This window comes from Mastacembelus armatus, chromosome 10 (assembly GCF_900324485.2).
Source record: "Mastacembelus armatus chromosome 10, fMasArm1.2, whole genome shotgun sequence".
NCBI lineage: Eukaryota > Metazoa > Chordata > Actinopteri > Synbranchiformes > Mastacembelidae > Mastacembelus > Mastacembelus armatus.
In genome coordinates, this window is record NC_046642.1 from 13,763,695 (window position 1) to 13,786,018 (window position 22,324).

The 22,324-nt window shown below is 43.7% G+C and overlaps 1 protein-coding gene across 1 annotated transcript in view; it reads right to left on the reverse strand.

Annotated features, from left to right (window-relative positions):
• Positions 1-21,188, reverse strand: part of ndst1a (N-deacetylase/N-sulfotransferase (heparan glucosaminyl) 1a) — a 38,893-nt gene extending 17,705 nt beyond the window's left edge. Inside the window, exon 1 of the mRNA XM_026330406.1 lies at positions 21,005-21,188. The gene's annotated coding sequence lies outside the window, so the exon portion shown is untranslated. The remainder of the gene's footprint in view (positions 1-21,004) is intronic.
• Positions 21,189-22,324: the final 1,136 nt, after the last annotated feature.

The following is a 22,324-nucleotide window of genomic DNA, read 5'->3' on the forward strand; positions in this document are numbered from 1 at the left end:
GTGCTTATGCCAGCTCTGTTACTGTTGCGAGATGCCTTGAAGGGATTAAGAAACAGGACAATAGAGCGAGGAAGGCGAGTGAGGTCAAAACGCTTGGTCCATTTACTTCTAAGTCTTGTTTTCAGATGGTGCACATGTTACATTTTGTGGTGTTTACACGAACCAGAGGCAACAAACCCAAAATCTACAGCTCTGAGGTTTTGCGACCACCGTCGGATAGACCACTGTGTTAGAATTCTTCACCACAACCACTAAGAAGCAAAGCGAAAGCAAATTTCTGCATTTGCATTCAGCCTCCAACATTTCTTGCGAGAGATTAAACTTCAAAAAGCGAGTATTTTCATATTGCTTTTGAAGCACATATAAAGCAACAAACAGGCACATGAAGGAAGCAATGACTCGCCTTCTTAAAGAGGTTACATTTAAAATCCGCAGTTGCATTTTTTATTTTTCCCTTTAAGCCAGTCTTGGCATTCATCAATACAGAATCAATCAATTTGAAATTTGAATTCCATTTTATGCCTCCATTGTGGCTCCTTGTGATTTAAGGGCCAGGCCACGAAATAACGGGAAACGCGAAGCTGTATCCTCGCTTTAGCTTCCGCCTCCTACCCTTCAGCCAATCTGAATGCACAAGCAGACAGCTTCATTTTGGCTGCAAACATTTACACCGACACTTCTCTCTTGCTCTGTCTCATCAATTCATTTCATGCCACTGCGTGAAGGACAGAGAACTCGGGAGGGAAATGTAGTTGTGCCTTCTAATTCTCTAGAAAGTGACTTTCAGACCATTTCCCCTACCAAACCATGCGGCTGAATTATCACATCATTTTTCAGCACCTCAATTTACTGTCCCTGAGACTGAGGCAATTTCACAGAAGAAAAATGCTTTTCCTCAATTTGCCCGTGCCCCTCCAATTGCAAAGCCCTACTTGAAGACCTCGATCCCCAGCACTGTTGTAATTGAAATGATTGCAATGTTATTTGATGGCACAGTAATGGGACAAAGAGGCAGAGACTCATCTTCGAATTCAGACGAGGGAGTGCAATCATTTCCAAAAAGCAATTATAACCAGAATGGGAGGACACCAAAAGTGTGTTCAGTGTCAAATATAGAGAATTGGGGCATTTCTGTACCACTGCACCACAGAGCCTAACCCTGACTTCCATTAGAGGGATCATGTCAAACCCCATCAATACAGATATCATCCTCCATGAAGATAACCTGAGCCAGTACAGGCATAATGATATGATTACACGTTCATGTTGTGTGGGGATGATGACCAAGATGAATAAAAACAGGGTGGAGAATAAACTACATGGCACTTCCCAAGTCCTTTTCATCGCAGACAGATCTTCAAACCTCCCATCTTCTTCACATTCAAGCTGGAGCAGTAGAAACTGGGGAGGGGGGGCTTAGAGCGGCAGGAAGTGTAAAATGGATTACCTCACAGTGGGAAAAGCAGTGTAGATGAGGGAGTGCTGTGAGAGCCATGGGAAAACTGTGGCGGAGTGGAGACAAAGAAAGGAAGGGTCATTAGGGAATGGTGGAGCTGAGATGTGAAATGGAGACTTTCCTCAGTGGTATTAATCCCCTGGGCGGAGGGGTAGAGTGGTGACAGCGGAAACAACACCTTCATCAATAGTCCCGATCGCCTCCACACTGCACAATAAAAGAACTGCACACACACGCGCACACACACACCACAACTCTCCTGCTGATAACCACCAGCAGCTCACTACCACAGTATATCTATTTATAGACACTCCGTGCCCCATTTACAGGCACTGGGACACTGGATCTGTACAATAAAAAAAATACAGTTGAGAACATGGAAGACATCAGTTCTATAATACAGACCTTTGTTAACAGCTGAGAGGAAATGAAGTGTAGCACAGTGATCAGAAAAGACACAGAAAACAGCGAAGTTGAAACGCCATTAAAACAGACTGTCAAACTACTGTTCGCAAATGACAACAGATCTAAACAGCGAAGATGTCATGTTTGAATTAACTTCAGTCTAATATATGTGATTACAGATGCACATCAAAGAGAATGGAATGATTTAGCCAATTAGGAAGTGAAATATTTGACCCTGCATATTTCATCTTTGAGTGACATTGCAGACTATTAGTCAGCAGCCACAGGAGAGGAGTTCCTACAGTGTGTGCTGCTGAAACACATAATGATTTCCTTCATTCATCTTTTTTTGAGGGTTTGACATTGTGGATATAGATGTCCTACTGGGTTGAAATTACACCAGTGACATGTTTGTGTGTGGAAATTACAGAAAGAACCTGAAGCAAATCCCCCCCCCCCCCCCCCCCGTCCTTCCCTCACAAAAAGGAAAACATACACTTTCGGGAAAAGTGGGAGCTCACTCTATTGGGTTTCTGAGGGGAGAAATAGGCTTGTAGTGCCTCGGAGAGCCAACACGCAGGACAGGGAGGTAGTGGCAGAGGGAAGAAGGGGGTGATCATTTATCATTTTTGTCAGTCCTGGTGGAAAACGGAGGTGGGGCAGGGGGACTTTCATATAAATTGAGTGTAGGTGGAATCAATGTAGCGTTCTTGGTGAGAGCAGGGAGGGGTGAGGGATCTAGATCAATGCTGGTGGGAGTGTCTGTTTGTTCCCATTGTTTATCTACTGTCATCTCAGAACGCTGCTGAAGGACAAGGGAGCATGGCGGGCAGCACAATGTCTCCATTGGGACTGTGGATTCATAATGGTTCTCCCCTTATACCGACAATAGACATCACTCAGAGGTGAAAGTCATACTGCTCCTGGATAAGGCACATCTGTGAATCTGTGTGTGTGTGTGTGTGTGTGAGAGAGAGAGAGGGAGCGTGGGCGTTTAGGGGGTTTGGAGCGAATTGGGTAAGTAAGTTGAGATAACAGTGCTTGTCAGTGTGGTTGCATGCTGGAGGGTTGGCCGATCAAATCAACTGCCGATTCAGTGGCGAAAAACCCTCACCAGAGCTCCACAGAATCTCTGACGCGAGTGCAGCGGTTTCATTAAGACTTTTACACCTTCAGCGGAACAGCAATAACAGATCCGCTGACCCGGTGTGAACCACAGATGCTATCAAACAACAACAACAATGCTCATGATGGCTGCAGATGCATAAAAGCAAACGATCAAACTAATAATAAAATCCCCAGGCATGCTGTAACACAGACTGTGGTGCACACATAAACAATATAACTGTATAATCTGTGCAATCAATCAATGTGGGAGAGACTGAGGGAAAACAGCCCAATGGAGGATGTATCCTGCGTCCTAATAGGGATAAGAAACAAAACCTCCGGATGACTTGATGATTCAAGAGTGAATTTCAAATATCATTGCCAAGGAACTCCTGTGCCTTCGCACACCCTCCTGTCACCCCCCCCCCAATTTTTTTTTTACACCTCTCTCTTCCATCTTCTCTTCTTTCATGCCCAGATAAGCAACAGCCCGCACTGATTTGACTGATTCTCGCAGCAGAAACACGTTCCCATGGGAATATCATGGTGCAGAAGAATAGCTGACACAAGAGATGAGATTCAGTTGTGCTGCCCATATTTTTGCCTCCGAGATCAAACAGATAGGATTTTTCCTCCTGCATGAAGAAGTGCTCCTAATCATCTGCTTGCTTTTCAAAGCACAATCAGGAACCACGGAGAAATGAATGGAGGTGGAAATTTGTCTAGAGGGCCATACTCAGTATGTTTTACATAAACAAATAGTATGTACTTGACACGTGTCCCCATCATGTTAACTGTAGGAACTAAATGCTTGAAAACTCCAACCGCAGAGAAATGCCCAGTCTCATGATCTCCCTAAAGTCATGAATCCTATTACAAATCTTGTGTGTTTTTTAAACCTAGGCTCAGCTCCAGCTGTCTTCTCTCTCATACTTTCTGCCTCAGTCGTGGTTTTTAAAACATAGCCAGTTAAGCTCTGCTATGCTCCCCAGATTTCCAACGTGGCAGTATTCAAACCACTTGGATGGTTTCTTTACTTTTTATTACACTCATTCGAAAGGAAACAGCCCTGAAACATACTTTTGTAAACAAAAAAATATATATAAGAGGCTCAATTTAGATGCATTTCCCTAATAGGGTTAATAATGGGTAAGGACTGGGTATGCATTAGTTCTAAATGTAGTATCATAGGTTACTACTAAAGACAAGAAGTGGTTAAAAAAACCAAAAAAAACCAAAAACAATATCAATATTTGACCAAATAAGTAACCTAATGAGTGCACTACATTTTCCAGAGTTGCATGATAAATTGAATGGGCAGAAACTGTGTATAATTAAGGTTGTTCAGTAATGCTGAATATACCTCTTGAAAATCCAACAGCTGGCAATTTTCTGTCAGAATCTATATTACAAAGGAAACTGGATAAACAGGTGTAAAACGACTAATTAGCCCATGTAGTACAAGGACAAGGTTGTCTTGAAAACTGACTCTGCAATAAAGAACCCCAGCATGAAACCAAAAGCAGTTCTGAAGAATCTACAGGGTTTCATGGCTGGGAGATGGGAGGCACTGTGCATTCAACAACTGTTGCCTGGGTGATTCACCACTCAGTTTTATAGCAGGCTGGCAAAGAAAAGCCACTGTAAAGAAAAAAAAAACAAAAAAAAAACTGACATGACATCTCAGCTAGTGTTTGCCAGAAGGCATGTGGGAGAATCTGAAACAAAGTTGGAGTATAATTCATAGTGTGATGAGACCAAACTGAAGTTTTCTGGCAATGCTAAAAGATTTGCTTGGTGTTAACCAAACACTGTATATTACCAGAAAGTCATGCTCCACCATAACCACCAAAGTCTGGTGTTTGCAGTATCATGGTCTTGAGATACTTCGTAGCAGAAAGATGTCGAAGCAGAGGGTGAAATATATGCAGGGAGGGAGGGGGGGGAAAAAACAAACAAAAAACCTCGTGCAGTTTGACAGAAAAGAGAGGGATGGTGGTTCAACAAGACGTCTATTCCAAACACATGCCAAAAGCTACACTGAAGTGACAGCACACCAATGGCAGCGCGCCATCTATGCACGCACAGTGCATGCATGACGTTGGCAGCTCAACTCCTACTGCCAACTACCAGTTCTGTAACAGGTCTATATGCACTGATACTGAAAACGTACATATAACTGCAGCCAAGCTTAAACTACTATTAAATAGAAAATGAAATCAGATCATTCCAAATAAATGTTTTATCTATTTGTACCTATTTTAAGTTCAAAGAAATATCATTTAAAGTAGTAAAACTATGACACCTAAAAAAAAATGGAAGGTGAATACTTTTTTTTTTTTTTTTTTAAGACACTGAACCTGCCTTGTCTCCTATCCCCCCTGCCTTAAGTCTTCTCACAGTGCACAGTGAGTGACATCACTGCTTTAGTCTTTATTCTGCCGCTGGTCGAGATTCTGTCGAGTTCAGCCCCTTGCTAAAGCACTCTACCTGTCCCCAGCCAAGCTGCATTTCCCCTTCCTCCGCATCCTGAAGCAGAGGGTGAGACATGTGTGGGTGTCACAGAGCTGACAGGTCTATCTGGGCTCTGTCTACTGTGCAGGCCCATTTCCCCTCTTCACTACTGCCTCCACAGCTGCTGTGTATCCTACCATCATTCACACTCACACTCACACTCACACACGCACACACATGCGCGCACACACACACACGCGCGCGCACGCGCACGCGCACACACACACACACACACACACACACACACACACACACACACACACACACACACACACACACACACAAAGATCAGTTTACAGAAGGGGGGGGTAGCTGGAGCCTCTGAACAGGGTCAAGCCTCCACTGGGCACTGGTGTATGTCCTGCATGGTGTATGTCCTGAAACACAAAAGTCGGAAATCAAAAGAATATTTTATTTATTTATTTTTTTAAGAGAGGGAAACAAGCCAAGGGAGTGTAGAAGTGAGAACGGGGGAAAGAGGGGTGTATGTATATTTATGTGGAAAAGAGAGCTATGCTTTTTCCTGTCAGTGCAAGGAAAGTCTGTCAGAGTTATGGATTAAATGCCACTGTGGAGCATGGTACACACACACAAAACCATACGGCCTGACAGTTTAATGGTGTGTTTATGTATGTGTATATGCGTGTTGCTGTGTGCATGTGGCTTGGTGATGGGCTTTGGGTGCAAACACCAAACATCTAAAAAGGCAGACTGCCACATAGTGTGTTAGCCATGTAAAAAAAACAAACAAAAAACAAAAAAAAAAAAAAACAAATCTAAAATCTGTCTCTTGCCACCCATCCATAACAGGCCAGCAGCTGCCAGAGTCAATGCAGTTCAGGCTCATACTGTCACCATAAACCCTATGTAACACATTTCTCATTTGATACGCCTCTCAGCCATGTGCTCTCCTGAGCACCCAAACAGCCATTTCCACTCTCTCAGAAATGCACACAATCAATTTGCACGTGCACGCACACACACACACACACACACACACACACACACAAAAACACACACTGGTGGTGTTTTTTATTTTGTTGCCCCCCCCCCTTCCTGCCGGCTGTAACAGGTGTGGTGATGGAAGTGGGGGTAGGAAGTAGTAAGCTGAGATCCACTCTTTCTCCACTCTTGCCAAAACATCCCCAGTCCCCTTGCTATCCTTCACCTCCTGAAGGGAAACTTCCAATCAGTCCAGCAGATCAATGCACTCAAGACTCAGGATATGAGGCTCTAAAGCTAACTAGAAGCACTTAAAGAGAGGGGGGGGGGTCTGTATTGATTACAAAGGGTTAATGAAACCATGTGTGCTGGATATGCTTTTTTTGACATTGGAAACCCTAGATACAAATTGGCAACACACATACAACTTAACTACTACAAAAGATTTAATATGAACATATGTGTGTTTGGCACTTAAAATATATGCAAAGGTAAAATAAGTCTGAGTGGAAAAAAATTACAACAGCTCCTCAGTCAAAGTGGACCAGGGTGCCACAGTTAATCAGTGCAGGCTGAACTAGAAGACCAGAAAGGAAGCAAACTAGTAAATCTTTTATCTGGACTGCAGGTAAAAATACTGAGCATGATAAGATCCAGGAAGCCATGACATCTTTGCTCCAATATCAATTATTCAGCATCATCTTTTCTAACCCTTTAATTATACATCAATGTTAGAATAACAAAGGCTAGGGATGCTCAGTGTGTTCCTGTGGACAAAGGCCACAACAATGAAACCGGATGGCGGGGAGGCTTTAGCCTTTAGGTAAGGGTTGGAGGAAGACGGAAGCAAAAACGCCTTTGGGCTGCTTTCCCCTGCTGTCAAGCTGTCATTTATGATGTGTCCGCCTCACCCAGTGTGTGATTGGAGATCAAAGGGTTAACTGAAACTCTGGCCTATAGCCCTGTGCTTACATTATTCAACAGCTTGTTACAACAGCCTGTTCCCTGATCTCACACACAGGGAGACAGAGCTGGAAACTCCAGGAAGGGGAACACTGGGGACAAATAACCGGATTAAGAAAAAAGGATGGAAGAGCGACTGCGTGTCTGGAGAGAAGAAAGACAGGACAGAATGAGGGGTGGACCTGAGGGATGTTGAAAAAAAAAAAAAAAAAAAAAAAAAGGTGAAGTGCACTGAATGGGATGAAAAGAAGTATTGAGAAAAAGAGTAGGATGAGAATGTGATGAAAGATGGCCAGAGAGCACAGGTGGATGAAACAGACAGAAGAGGAGAGGGGAGCTCTCCATCCAAATCTGCCTGTTGCCAGGGGAGTTTGATCAGAACCGCTAAATATGGATATTTAACCTTTGACCACAAACCTAATCTGTTAGCCCAGCTCCACATTTTGCCTGAGGAAAGTAGAGTTTATGAAACTGGTATTTCTAGGATTTTCACTGCGCTCAATGACACAGTCCATTTACTTACATCTCAAATAACATGAAACATAACGGTAATGGAAGGCGTTTTGTGTTTTCCCTGACAGAAACGTTCAAATCCATCCCTTTCTTCCACTTCTCATTCAAAGAGACACCTGAATATCAGCTGGTAGAGTGTTCAAAACAAGTAACACAGTGTTATCGAATGGCTTCAGACTCTCCTGAAATAATACTAGCATGCGCAAAACAACAAAGAAAAACAACATCCATCAGATGAGCAGTGAATTGACAGCAACCATGTTTTGGGAGAGCCCTGTTTATAGTCTGAGACTCGCGCCGCTGCTCAGCGAGCTGGCTCCTTTGTTCATTAATTGATTGGCCTCCCCTGCTGGGCCTTAGTAACTAGGTTACACAGATCCATGAAAAGAAGAGGACTGCCCCCCTCCCCCCCAAGTCCCTCCGGTGGAAAGCGGAGGATAGAGAGACAGGGCAGGAACCCGAGTGTTAATATAACTAATGGAGTGAGGACGACAGTAACTTTATTGAAATCACCCTCATCTAATTAGAGCAAGGAGCTGATGAGAGCAAAGAGGGACGAAAAGGAAGGCTGGATTGCATTACCCAAGGGTGACGTCACCATAGCATCGACAGAATGGGTGAGGCTGAGGAAAGGTGAGGTGACGGCTGAACGAGAGAGAGAGACCTCGTGAGGTTCATTATCCATCTGTCACACACAGATCTTTCTCACAGTCACACTGTCAGGGACTTGTAACTGTTAACTTTCATCTTTTCTTCTCCCTGCAAAGGATGGAGCATATGCACTAATATAACAGAGACAGGTTAGGGAAAGAGCAGAAGTTATGAACCTCACTTCTAGGTCACCGAGATGTTTGTTTGATCTGAAGTACAAGGCCCCTAGTACAATGCCACTAACTCTCTAAAACAAGGGAGAAAGCTCGGTGGACAAAAACACGACGTACTGACTTTGCTTTACAGGCCGCATAAGCTGCCATTATAAGTTAAAGTTTTGCCATTATATAATGAGGTCAGAAATAAAGAGAGATCAGGGTAAAATTGCCCTTTAACATCCTTAAAATAATTTAAAAATAAACAGAAAAAAGCCAATAAATAACAGATTCCCTTCCTACAATTCTACTTTTTTTTTTTTTAATTTAACAAACTTAGTGGCCAAACAGTTGGTCTATGTATAGTATGAAATTGACTAATGTGACTTCAGGGAGCTCATCGCAGATCGATTATGTACAATGTGTGCAGACAATTTAGTTAATTAGTTTTGGTCAGAATGCGACCAAGTCTAGAGCCTGAAGCACTTGGACTGGAAAAAAGTCTGGCATCCTGCCGTCAGCAGCACAAGTGGCCTGACCTCAGACAAGCCACCACGTCCAACGAAACCATAACCACCAACCAAGGTCTTTGTGAAATAAGAAGTTAAAGATAGATCTGTTTCGGAGAATCCTGTGTGTTTCCATGTTTTTTTTTTTGTTTTTTTTTTTCGTTTTTTAGTGGAACAGATGACACAACCAATTATAGAAGATGAATTTAAATATTTATTTATAAGCAATGCAAATGTATCAGTATAAAACTGCCCCTGCGAAGAAGGACTACTATGATCCTTAATTCAGTTTTAAAGGGGCACGAAAAGCTCCTTCCAAGTAGCTGACCCATCAGCTGACAGGAGTGAGATCCTTGTACCCACAGAGATGGACAGAGGTGGACTTGATAGTGGGCAATCTCCTAAACAGTGACACCATGAGCCAGATGAAAACCGGCAGTATTTGTGCTACTGGCAGTCAATATGTGGATATTTGGTTAGAGGTCAGAATCCAACACAAAATCAAACAAGGTCCCCAAGGACCTTTGGAGAAAAACAAAAAAAAAAAACAAACAAAAAAAAAAGAACACCAATCAGAGTATGACTCTGCAGAATTTTTTGCTGTACTTCTAAATGCAAGTGGGGAAGAGCAGTTTGCAATGTAATGCAAACTTGTAATACGAGCTCCATTAAGGATTGCACAGCTGACCACTCTTCACAAAAGATGACTTCCAGGTCACATGAGGGCAGTGCACTGGAGATGAGGTTAATATTGCTGCCACAGGTAGTCAGAAGGAGAGAGAAAGAAGCAGAAAAAAAAAACAAGACGCCCAAAGTATTTTACTTCTCTTTATTTAGACTCTAATTTACCAACATTGCAAACTTTGAGGATGAAACAGTCCACCTACTCAAGACAGCCCCTTTAATGGTGTTGTCTTTAAAGCCTTTATCACTAATTCATTAGTTCTGATTTTCCAGCAGTACAGGTTTAAGCTTTGTCTTCAGTCTAATTGAGAGCAGGAGGCTCCAGGCCCTAATCAGTCAAACCTACTAACAGCTTTCCTCAGGGGAGGCTGAAGTCAGAAACAGCATTATTGTACCAGTAGGTAATTTTCTATGTGTGCAACTTCAAATTACTTTAATTTCATACTCCTCAAGATACTGACTTGTGGAGTGGGTAAAATGTCAGGCATTAATGCATGCTGAGGTTTCCCACAGTTGTCCCTTGTCAGAAAGTGGATGCTGTCATTAAGCAGCCTGACATTTGAAGAATATGCCACATATTCAAGACTGGTTTTTGAAGTAACTTTCAGAACGTATTCAATCAATAAATAACTTTCAAAAGGGCAAAAAAAGACATTTTCTTTTTTGTGCACTATTACTCGCTCCATCTTGCTTCAGCCACCCCCCCTCCCGACACATGGATGCATACACAAGTCTAATTAGCTGCGTCGTATCCCTTGATGACTTCACCATTTCCTCTCACTGGGAAGATTAACCACCACAACACTAATATAAGCCTCCACATCAACACAATTAGGTGAAGAGTGAAATGTGGAGCATGTCATCACAGTTCCCCAGCTTCGTTAGGACACGAGCAAGTCAACAGCAAGACAGTCAGGCCACTGCATCCGCAGTCTGAGGAGGACCAGGCGTACTTAGTGACCTGGCTTGCTGCCATGGGATGTGGTTAGAACATACTTGAGAAAATACAATATGACCAGGTTTATTGTTGGAAGAGGAGGTTATTAAAATGGGGCTCAAAGGCCACTTTAACTCAAAGGCTTACCTGCTGATTAGAGAGATGTAGTAATGATTAAAAACCTACTCCTGGTTTTTAAAAAAAGATAAGCTGGGCTATACTTACAACTCATTTCTGTTGTATTTATGTGAATCTTCCAGGTGAGGGTTAGACCATTATACTGTACCTTAGTTATTAGAACAGATCCTGCCAACAGCCCAAATGTTTTGACTTAGTGCGATATTGAGTGATGAATAGCAAATCAAATAATGCCAAGCCAAGCTTTGTCATGCAAGTTCTTCCCAAGTTGTCTTAGGAGGTTAAAGCTCAGGAAAGTCAGGAAAGTCAGGAAAGCATGCATACAGTTTGACATGAAGCCTGCTGAAGACAGCCTATTGTTTCAAATTGTTTCCAGACGCTCTATACTTGTTCTGTTGCATTTTCTGGCCACGATTTGTCATTCTTTCAGTCAATCTAGGGTCATCCCATTAGTTCCCGTCAGCCAAGTTACCACCCAATGTATCCTTTGTGAGCAAATACACCTCCCGGGACCTTGGGGGTGAAAATTGTTTTCTCTTCTGTTAGAAGAAAACTTTCAGCAACTACTGGAAATTATTCTGTGTGGAGAGTGATGCATTATTCTGAAATGCTAAGAAAAACAGCTTGTTTATGCCAAGATTACATTTCTAGAAAGAGAAACCCTCAGATGCACAATGTTCCACCGCAATCAAGATGATATATTACAAAATATGGCCTCTTGTGCTAATGATGTAATTAATTAAAAGCACAATTCCATTTAAATTGAAACCAAGAGTAACAGCCCCGTCATTAAAGCTCAAAACACTGAATTGGAACTTGCTGGAGCTCACTCATTAACACAAAGTACACCAGACAACAACTCAGCCTGACCTCCTCATATTTCCCACTGCCATTCTGCTCACATCATAGAGTTTATATTACATACAGGGTGTTATATAAAGCTTAAACAACTGATTGATACCAGCTGACACTTGGGTACACCGTGATTAAACTTATAATATAGACTACCCACTGCTGATTACCTGAATCAGGTGCGTTCAGCCAATCAGAAACTGCAAGGGCAGTGATAGTGGACAAGCAGGACAGTGGATCTCGAGGACCGGAACTGCAGACCCCTGATGTAGACTCTCAAAGGTAATACATAAATCTGAACATTAGAAGGTCCAAATGCTCCAAATTCAAATCAGACTCTCTTTTAAGGTGAACCTGCGCTGTCTCGTGTATTGTTTGTACAGCGTAGTGACAGATGCCACTGTGATGAGTCCTGCTATGTCCACCGATATTAAAAATATCTGGCTTCTGAAAAAAAAAAAAAAAAAAAAAAATTGTTGCATGATGATCCTTTGATCCTTGCATGATGTTTTCATCCAGGCTTTCAGACCACCTAAAGGTTCACCGGCTGGGAAAAGTTCTTTTACTGCACGGAGAACAGACACGGACAGGAAGACAGAGATATCCTTATGATCGGATATGCTGTCATCTAACATTAGAGCACACAGCAGATATTTACAGCCTTCTGGAAACATCTGTAGGCTCACAGAGGACTGTCAGGCAGGCAGGGTAAACAACATGCTTACTAGCATCTCACACCCACAATGCTAACCAGGCCCGTCAATCACATCTACTGGCTGTGATTCAGACGTGGATGAAAGAAGTCTGGTACAACAACCCGGCAAGCGGCTACACCACATGGAAAAAAAAAAAAACAAAAAAACATGGTAATTTATTGCAAAAGACAAAGTAGACTTTAAGCCTCAAAGAAACAAGCAAAACAATAAATGCTCAGCTAATGAAGATGCTTTCTTCAAAGAACTGTAGCAGATCATTTAGTGATAGCTTGAGCAGGGAGTTCAAAAAAAAATAAGGCGACACAAAGAAGAGAGAGATGAGAAATGTGCCACTGAGCAGATGCGTACAGAGCAGACAAGAAAACACGCAATGGGAAAAAAACAAGGGAGCTAGAAAAGAGGAAATCTAACAAAAGACAACAGAACATTGTCGGAACACAGTGGAGCCGAGCACAACACACCAGAACAGGCTGTAATTGTGTTGTGCAGGACTGACCCCGGCGCATCCCAGCAGGCATTGCATGATGAATGGGCCTGGTGATGACTACATCCCACAACCCTCCTCCTCCACCTCACATGCTCTTTTCTCTCCCACTCTTCTCTGTCACCAGTATTAGTCCTCCTTCTGTCCCCTCCCTTCGCTTCCCCTCCTTTCCCCAAAACCGCACTCTATTCAGCTGCTGCCATCCCACAAGATTAATTTGCATTCAGTGCACTTAGTCCTAGTATTGTGCTCTGACACAATGACATATTACAGTGCACAGCACACCTATTAAACATATAGTCTAGCTTAAGGGACGATGCCTTTTTTTTTTTTCCTTTTTTGCAAGATAGTTATGAGAGGGTACAAGTTTGTAGAGCAAGAAGCATGAGGGTACAGCATGAACACACAGACTCTGACACGCGTGTCACGGCGGAATCATTACAGGAACAGTTAGATAACCTCGATTAATGATTCACTAGACCCAAACTAATAAACTGGGTCAGATTGTGTTAACAGTGGTAGCAAGAGCAGTGAGTCCTTCAGGTAAAGACTGCACGAGAAGGAATAGCAGCCGTGAGCAAGAAAAAGAAAATTAAAGAGGTTTAAAAAAAAAAAAAAAAAAGTGATAAAGGTGTTGGTGTTACTCTACTACATCTACTACAGACCCTGAGGAAAGCAACAGTAATGCATGGGAAATGGGCTTTTTCCTCCAGCTTTCTTTGCTCCTGTTCTCCTTTTACTGTTCCACCGTGCCCATGTCCAAGGGGAACAAAAAGAAAAAAAAAAGGGGGAGACCAAATTTAATTTGCTCCACCATCGCTAGCCTTCACCCTGCACGCCTAGGGGCGAATGAAATGGATTCTGGAATTTAAAAAGATGAGATGAAATAAAGAAATAAAACAGGGTACTCAAGAGAAGGCGTCAGAGACAATAGCACACAGGGTGCAGGCACCAAGAAATAAGAGCAGAGTTTGGATGGGTGCGGTGAGCCGAGTGTTATGTGGGCCAGATATTAACTGTATGGTTACCATAAACCAGCTTAGAGACGAGGCCACAGAGTTACTAAAAAAAATAATCAGATCAGGGTGCTGAAAGCAACCACTGCTGACAGTGCGATGTACAAACACTGAGGTGGCTGAGGGGTTAATAATCCATTACCTCACCCTGCTGCACTCCCTGGAGCTGTGGGGATGGTGGTGTGTGTGAGTCTTCCTCAGAGCCTAAAGCACACCTTTGGGCTGTTACTCAACAGAGGAGCTCAGTGCTGTGACATCACCACAGAGATGAGCCCGTATGCAGGAGGCAAGTGGGAGACAAGGGCACAGAGGATGGAGACTGGGGAAGCTGGAGTCTATGTGGGAGTCACATTACTCCCCTCAAGCTCTTCTCTACCTGTCACATAAACACTTTGAGGACTCAACAGTAAAGCCAGAGCCCTGACATCTTCAAACACCTGCTTTGCTGCTGTAGATCAGAGGCATCAGAAGAACAAAGGCAAGAAAAAGGGAAAAAAGATGAACCTAAAAAGCTCTGACCAAGCTTGCTCAGTGTGCAGCCTCAACATTGTGTTGTGGGATGTCTTGAATTTCATTATCAGATTCTTGACTCAAGTTCATCCACTGTTCAGTCCCACAGAGGAAAAAAAAAAGGGAGGGGGTACCCACCCCGGCCCATTGAGAGCCAATGAGCTCTGGTCGAGCTGCAGCAAAGAGTTGGGGCCATTACGAAGAGAAAACAAACACAGACCTCTGGCCAGGCACACACAGTCCTGCCCAGACACCTGTGTCCCATTCACCAAACATATCCGGCCACTTAACAGTTCACAGAGGGGGTAGGGTGTTGTTTGTGTTTGCAGGCTTGCACACCCCACTATGGTTCCTTCAGTTTAGCTTCGTAAGCCAAACAGCCGCCCAGCCTGTTCATAAGGACCAAATGCATTCAGCTGTAGCGCGTCACGCTGAGAGCAGCCAGCCGTTACGCCACCTGACCATCATAAGTGACTTCCTTCAAACCTGCACCCTCTAAATAAAACTGGTCAAAACTCTGCAAAACAATGCTCATTCAATCCGCTGTCATTTGCAGTCTCTGGCTGTCCTCCTGTCTAGGTGCCCCAGCTGCGTCTGGACTGACCTCCAGGTTGCCAACACCTGTCTTGCACAGACAGGGACAGGCACACACACACACCCCTACCACCCAGGATGGATGAGAGACAGCAGGCTGTGCAGGCGCGGCACCGCCTCGGATCAGTGGAGGGGTACACTTCGAGCTGCCAGCAGCTAAACCTCAGGGTCGGTACCATTACAATTCTTTCCACCACAGCAGTTCAAAATGAAGAAGAGGTATGCCATCAGCTGTGGTCAGTTTGCTTTGGTGGATCCTTAATACAATACAATGCAATATAATGAATTGAAATGTGGATGACCCATAACCCTGGCAATGCACTCATAGTTTCCACCCAAAGATTAGAACAGATAGCAGGGTTGAGCTATTCAGACACAGCAGAGGCCATTTGAATGCCATAATGCTTTGTTTGCAGGCAAGCCAAATGCACTCGCAGACGGAGCCGAATGGACACCAGATGACTTGCTGTGGTGTGGTGGCATGGTCTGCTTTGAGGCCAAGAGACAGGGGAGACAGTATAAGAGAACAGAGGCACTGAGCACCAGATGCCCAGCTGAAGTTTACTCAGACCTGCTGTCATGGTGGGATGCTATAATGCTCTGGTGTGGTCTGCTCTTAGGCATCAGCACAATGAACACACAGTGTGAGTCACAGCCGCGGCTGTTTTCATGTTGTACTGTTGTCTTGGATAACAACACTCTCCATCAAAGGCTTTTACAAAGGAAAACGGAAACCTCTGTGTTACCTTGTGTAGGTGTACACTCCTCATTTTCCTCACAGTATCGCTGCTGTTTATTAAACGCTCCAAACACAAACCAACAGGTAAACACAAAACATGTGTTTCTTGACAGCATCAGGTCGCAGCTGTGACCTTGTTTAAGCTTCAAGAACAGTCAAAACAGTGCAAGCGAAGATAGCACGAACTGTTACTAAGACAAGCATGCCGACAATACACCTCACAGCTACATCTTATTAAAACTAATGCAAATCTAATACAACAGCTCTTGAATTACTGCTATCTTACTGCTAAGAAGATGAATTTGAATTTTAACCGTGTGTTCCTCATTCTCGTGCAAAGACCTCGCACTTCCCATTTAACCGTGCTGTGTCCTATGTAAAACAACACTGTATACAATACCTTGAGGCATGACTGCATGACTGTGGGTGTGCACATCAGTTCGACAGTAGGTGAGAGCATGTGTGTGGCATGTCTGTGGTGCAGCCAGACCCAGGCGAGGTCACCAGACAACTGGATAAACATACAGACTCCCCACCCCTCCACCTGTCTGTCCTCTGTGCTCACGTCTGAGAGTTTTTAGCACCATGCCGTGAGGCCGATGTGTGACGTAATGTGTGTGACTAACTTTTAAACAGACTAACATTTACACATACACTGGGAGAACAGCCTTCCACACAGATTTCCTGTTTTCCAGCGACAGCAGAAAAACCTTGATCCCAACCGAACGTGATTAATATAAACGTTACATATGTCTCAAAGCAGCAAAAACATACATATCTCTAAAATGATTCTAAAAAAAACAAACAAAAAAAAAACAAAGACTTCTGAATGGCTAAATGGACAAAGGAGAAAAAAAAAATCTAATCATATCTGATGACTGATAGCACTTACGATGAGGAAGGGGTTAGAATATCCCACAGTGAAGTGGTGCGTTCCCATTACTGCAACTCTCCATCTCCGAAAATGGCTTCATTAACAGGCCAGTGCAGAGAGCTCCCTTGCCGAGCGTACGAGCAAACCGTACCCCGAGGGTCCGCTGGAATGGCTGAGGTGAAGTCCATTAACACCCGACAGCTTGTTTTTTGACCACTAAATAAAACGGTATTTTTCTGTGTCTGCAGTATAAATAGCCTAGAGCTTAGGAGCACACATTTGTGTGGCTGAAAACTCGCCTTGAAGAAGAAAAATAAACCCATAGATTGGGTTGCTGACACTGTACTGGCTGTTGATCTAGGCACAGGTGAATTTGTAAAGTCCCATAAGAAGAGCAACGTCACGTAGTTCTCTAGTACTCATGGATCTGGAAAACAGCTTCATGCCATAGCTTGTCTAAAGATTAGCCAAGCAGGCTCTAATGCCTTTTTTTTCACAAAGTCACAAGTAATTTAAGTGTGGATTCTGATTCAGTATAACTGTCTCTCTAATCAGAGTACAACAGAGATAATATACTAAAGCTGAGTGAATGTTTTCCTACTACACTGTTTATAGTAGTTTGTTCAGGATCAGAGTATCACTTAAAACCTACCTTAACGCTGGTAAGGGTCAGGATGTGGTAAGAACAAGAGCCAGAAAAACCAGGCTGTTTTCTGCCAGGTATGAACCCATGTCTCACATAACCTGTCCTGCTCCTCTGGCATACTTCCTGATCCCTCAGGGAACAAGTTGCTGGCTACCTCTGAGCCTGTGACATAGCTCTTCTTTCCCAGCACTTACGCTCCAATCATGTGTCATCTGATGAAACACTACACCCTAGTCACCATTATTCGTCTGGATACAGGAGCCTCTGGAATGTATTAGATTCCTGCCTCAGGGGGTGAGCACCTTGGAAACATGGGCCCAGCTCCACCAGCCAGTCTCTCCCACTGTCCCCCTTCCCCTCTGTGTCTCCATCTATCACGCCACTTAAAATTTCACTGGAGGTCTGCTTGATATATACTGCCTCGTCGCCCATCTGACTTGTGCTCACATTTCTGACGTATGTCTCAGAATAAAAGGGACGTGGAAGGGACAGTTGAATGTTTCGGGACCTTTCGCTGTCTGTCTGTTGTCTCCGTTAAATCAGAGCCCCAGCTAAAAGAGTAAACGTCACAATGAATCCTATCTCCCCCAGCCCCCCACCCGCCCGCCCAGTCACTGGTGATGCTGGGTCGCTTCAATGCTTGAAAGTAAGCACTTGAGTTCAACAATTAATTTAACTTTGAAAACTAATTTGTCCTCGGGTGTAACAATGGTACAACCACTCTCGACCTATCTCCCGTCTCCAGAGAGCAACAGCTAGGCCATGCCTGTAGTAGGCCTGAAGCATTGAGTATTTCTGAGTCACTGGCCTGCGTAATTCAGTCTGGGGAATTATGACAGTGGAAAATCATTTCCCTGGGTCGGGGATAGGAGGCCATGGCTAATCGTTCAGTAATCTGATCTGCCTGCATACTGTAGCATTCAGCCACGCCGCTACTCTAGCCAGCAAGTCACACATGTGGACACCTCTGGTGCCTGCCAACAATCTGATGGAGGCTTGTGCTATTCAAAAACAACTCTCCAGGTTTTCCTGAGGATTACAGATGGCTATCGGATCATTTGCTAATACTCGGTTGTGCTGTGCTGTTTGAAATGTATTTACTCTGCTCCTGCTCTCCAATAACCCTCACGATACCACAACCCAAGCCAAAAAAAATAAATAAATGCTATGACTAGAATTCCAGGCAGAAAAAGGTACTTTAATACAAACTACAGTAGTGCAATCTGCCTCTTGGCTTCACAGCTAAGTCTAAATGCTTGACTTAATGAGGAACCATCTAGGTTTGTCTGTCAAACAGCAGGCTATTTTGTGTAGACTTCAAATTGTAGATTCCAGTGTCTAGTGGAGCAGTGGTGTTGTAGTAGTATATGAATAATAACCACAAGGAGTAGTGGTGTGGCACAAAGCAGTGCTTATAGCCAGCAGAGAGCGTTGGGGAAGCTTGAGTTTTGGAAAGATGCCACTTTAAAGTGAGGTCTGCCCCCCACCCCCCCACCCCACACACACACACACACACACACACACACACACACACACACTGAGTTTAGCTAGAAGGAGTACTGACATGGAAAAATACAAGAGCTGGCATGCTGTTGGGCACTGCAGTTCCCTATAGTTACCTTGTGTAGCATTAAATGGGACCTTAGACTTAGTGCAGTACAATTAAAATTTACAACCACCTCTACGTTAAGATAAGTAGCAAAAAAGCAGCAAGCTGGCTATGTTTCTCTCACAGTTTCCCATTCAAGCCTAAAACGATGAATTTTCCTGTGATCATGTCTCATTCTGATAATCAGCCAAACGTTGCCTAATGACGTGATCTGTCACATGCTGCCATGGCTGCACTATTTTATCACCATCTATGTGTAGGCACTGTAAGCCAGTTGCTGCATTTTCACAGGCATCTCCGAGTGAGGAGATGCTGATATATGATCAAATGGCTGCGGCAGCAGTGGCAGCCTTCATCAACTGAAAGCGCTAGATCACAGCATGTTTGGCAGCCAGTGGGAGCAGTCAGATGGAGGGTTAGAACAACCAGACAAACAGTTGGCACAGATAAACAGAACACAACTTAAGATTCGGCTCGCCACAAATTTGACAAATGACAGCAACCACAGACTTTTTTTTTTAATATATAGTCTAATCTGCAAATGGAATAATCCCTACCATCTTTTTTTTTCCCCCCCCCCCAGTGTGGCACATGTGATAAACAACAAATCGTGTGGGAATAGCAGAAATGTGAGGCACTGGTCAAAAACCATCTCATGACAAATAAAATCAAAAAGGACAGCGCTTTTTAGTTAGAAGAATGTCCTCTGCAGCTGAAGCTGAATGCAGGGAAAGTCCTTAAGACTCTGCCAAACACAGTCGGAGCGTGAGTCATTCTCCTTCAGAAACCTCTTACTCACATAGGTGCATGCTTACACGCGCGCGTACACCCCGAGGCAACAGATTTCAGGCACGTCTGGACTGCCCCTTTTTTCTAGAGAGTCAAGTGTGTATAGTATTTAATAGATGCAGCTATCAGACAGTTGCTCCATGTTACAGCACAAAGCAGTCAAATCACAGGACCTTATTGGGGGACGGGGGTACACTACACTATACTACACTACACTGTACTACACTGTATGACTGGTGCATTGTGTGACATGTAAACAAATGTAAACTAGTAAAACTACATGCATCTAGTTAGACAGTGAAGCCCAACCTATAGTAGGTATTTGTAAAGTCAAAGTGAACATTGAAGGCAGCATCATTTTTTTGTTTGTTTTGTTTGTTTTTGCCTCCATAAACACAATGCAGGGTTAGGAGAATATATTAGTAAATACATTAGTAGATATTAGTGATTATCTATTTAATCAGCCTGAAGAGGTTTCCTACATGAAGCTACCTAATAATCTGATAGATCACCTGTCATCCATGCTGTTAATTAAACCAAGTTGTGCGAAAATCGTTAAGGCTACTGTTGCATCCCCGCGGTGATCCAGATTAGGTGGCAGACAGTCATATCGACCTTTAATTAATATTTGCGCACAGAATCGTTTGGCCTCGTCACTGCAAGAGACACGGCAGACAAACATCTGTGGGTAAAGGAGCTATACGCTGTTGCCGAATTGTTAAAGCTCAGTCGAGGCGAGCACCTGGTAATGCTCCACACATCGTGTCTGCTGCTGCTGCTGCTGCTGCTGCAAAGTTACAAAAACAAGTTAGTCGGTTGTGGCTGGTCCCGGGGCTGCATTACGGGATCCGGCTGGATAAAGGAATTCCGATATGAAATCGTGGAGCAGACACGCCGGGCACAGATCTATCCTGAGCACAAACTTCGACCCGACCCGCTTCAACAATAACGTTAGCCTTGCCTTTCTCTGCTGCCATACGGACGGGCTGAAAGCTGCACCGAGCCCTCCACGAAAGCACAAGGGCTTTATGTTTCCAGGCTCGGGGAGAATCAGGCCGAAAAAACTGGCCTCAGTCTCCGTCTGCGCCAGACAACGCTCACACCAGCCCGGCCTGGGAGAGCGAGCGGCGGGGCTCTCCGGCCGCGCAACAACGCGTGCGAAAACACCGCGACGAGACTTCCTTCGTGTCGATGTACTCACCTTTTCCGAGTCTAGGTGGATCTGGGACGACACAGACCGGCTGGGATGACTGTGGGATCGAAGCACACTGGGCGCATATCGTCGACGTCGTCTCTGTTCGCCGTCGGCCGTGATGTGGAAGAGGCTCGGCGGACTCGGCTGGGAGAAATCGGGAAATCTGAGAATGCTCCTCTCTTTCTGCAGCTGTGTGCAACCGGCAGTGGCCCATAACTGTCGGCAGGCGGCGCCGGCACAGCACCTTTTTTTTTTGTCTGATATGCGCATACATGCATACTAGACAACTCAACGAAATCACTGTGCGATGATAGTCGTGCAGGGGTTTATCTGCATCAGCGCTCCTTAACAGCTACAGTATTTTGGCCTTGATGTGATGTGTGGTAGTCACAATCTTAACTGTACAGTAATACTGGGGTCGTCCTGAAAGTTTTTATTATTCCTGTTTATTAGCAACATGAGCTCAGGGGTCATCATCATGATTTTGATTAGTCACCACACCATGCAGGGCCCATCAAATTTATCTTTTTATAAACTGAATAACTAGTGGGGTAAACAAAGGTCTTCTAATTTAAATCCTAAAATCACACTAATATTCCAATAATATTCAAATATTACTTACTTACATATAATACTCACCATACAGCTACAGCTCCTCTAATGACATGGACCTTTGCTCTAATAATGGGCTATACCTTTATTCAGTGTTTATTTTAGGGGGGTGTCTTTAATACCTATGAGTGATTATGTTTATGGTGTTGATTCAAGGAATAAATAACAAACATCAGTGACTTTGATATATGCAAAAACGACTTACAGGACAACAAATAGCCCATAAATGAACAAAAAATACATATCTGGTTATAAATAAACACCATTACTGAAATGTACCTTAATGAGAAGTAATGGCTTGATGTAATAGGATACAAAATCCACCATCAGAACCGTGGACACTGCTCAAAGATTTATTTATTTATTTATTTTCAAATGGGCAAATAGTATTTTCTTAATGGAGCTCGAAAACGTTTATTGCAGTAGCTGTTTTTGTAGCATGTAGTAAGTGATCACACCTTTACATTTTCTGACCATGTGATGCACGAAGTTGGTGATTTTGATTATAAATCCCAGACAAAGCAATCCTTCAAAACAGCTTTGGCTGTCTCATCACATGACAGAGGAGACAGGATCACACGACTTATTAAAAGAAAGAAGGCGATTCCCAGAAGATTTTTTTTTTTTTTTTTTGTCTATGTGTGTGTCCTGCTACGCACAGGGCAAGAGACAGACTGTGCATCTGAGGGAAACAAAAAGAGCAGGTCAGTAGAG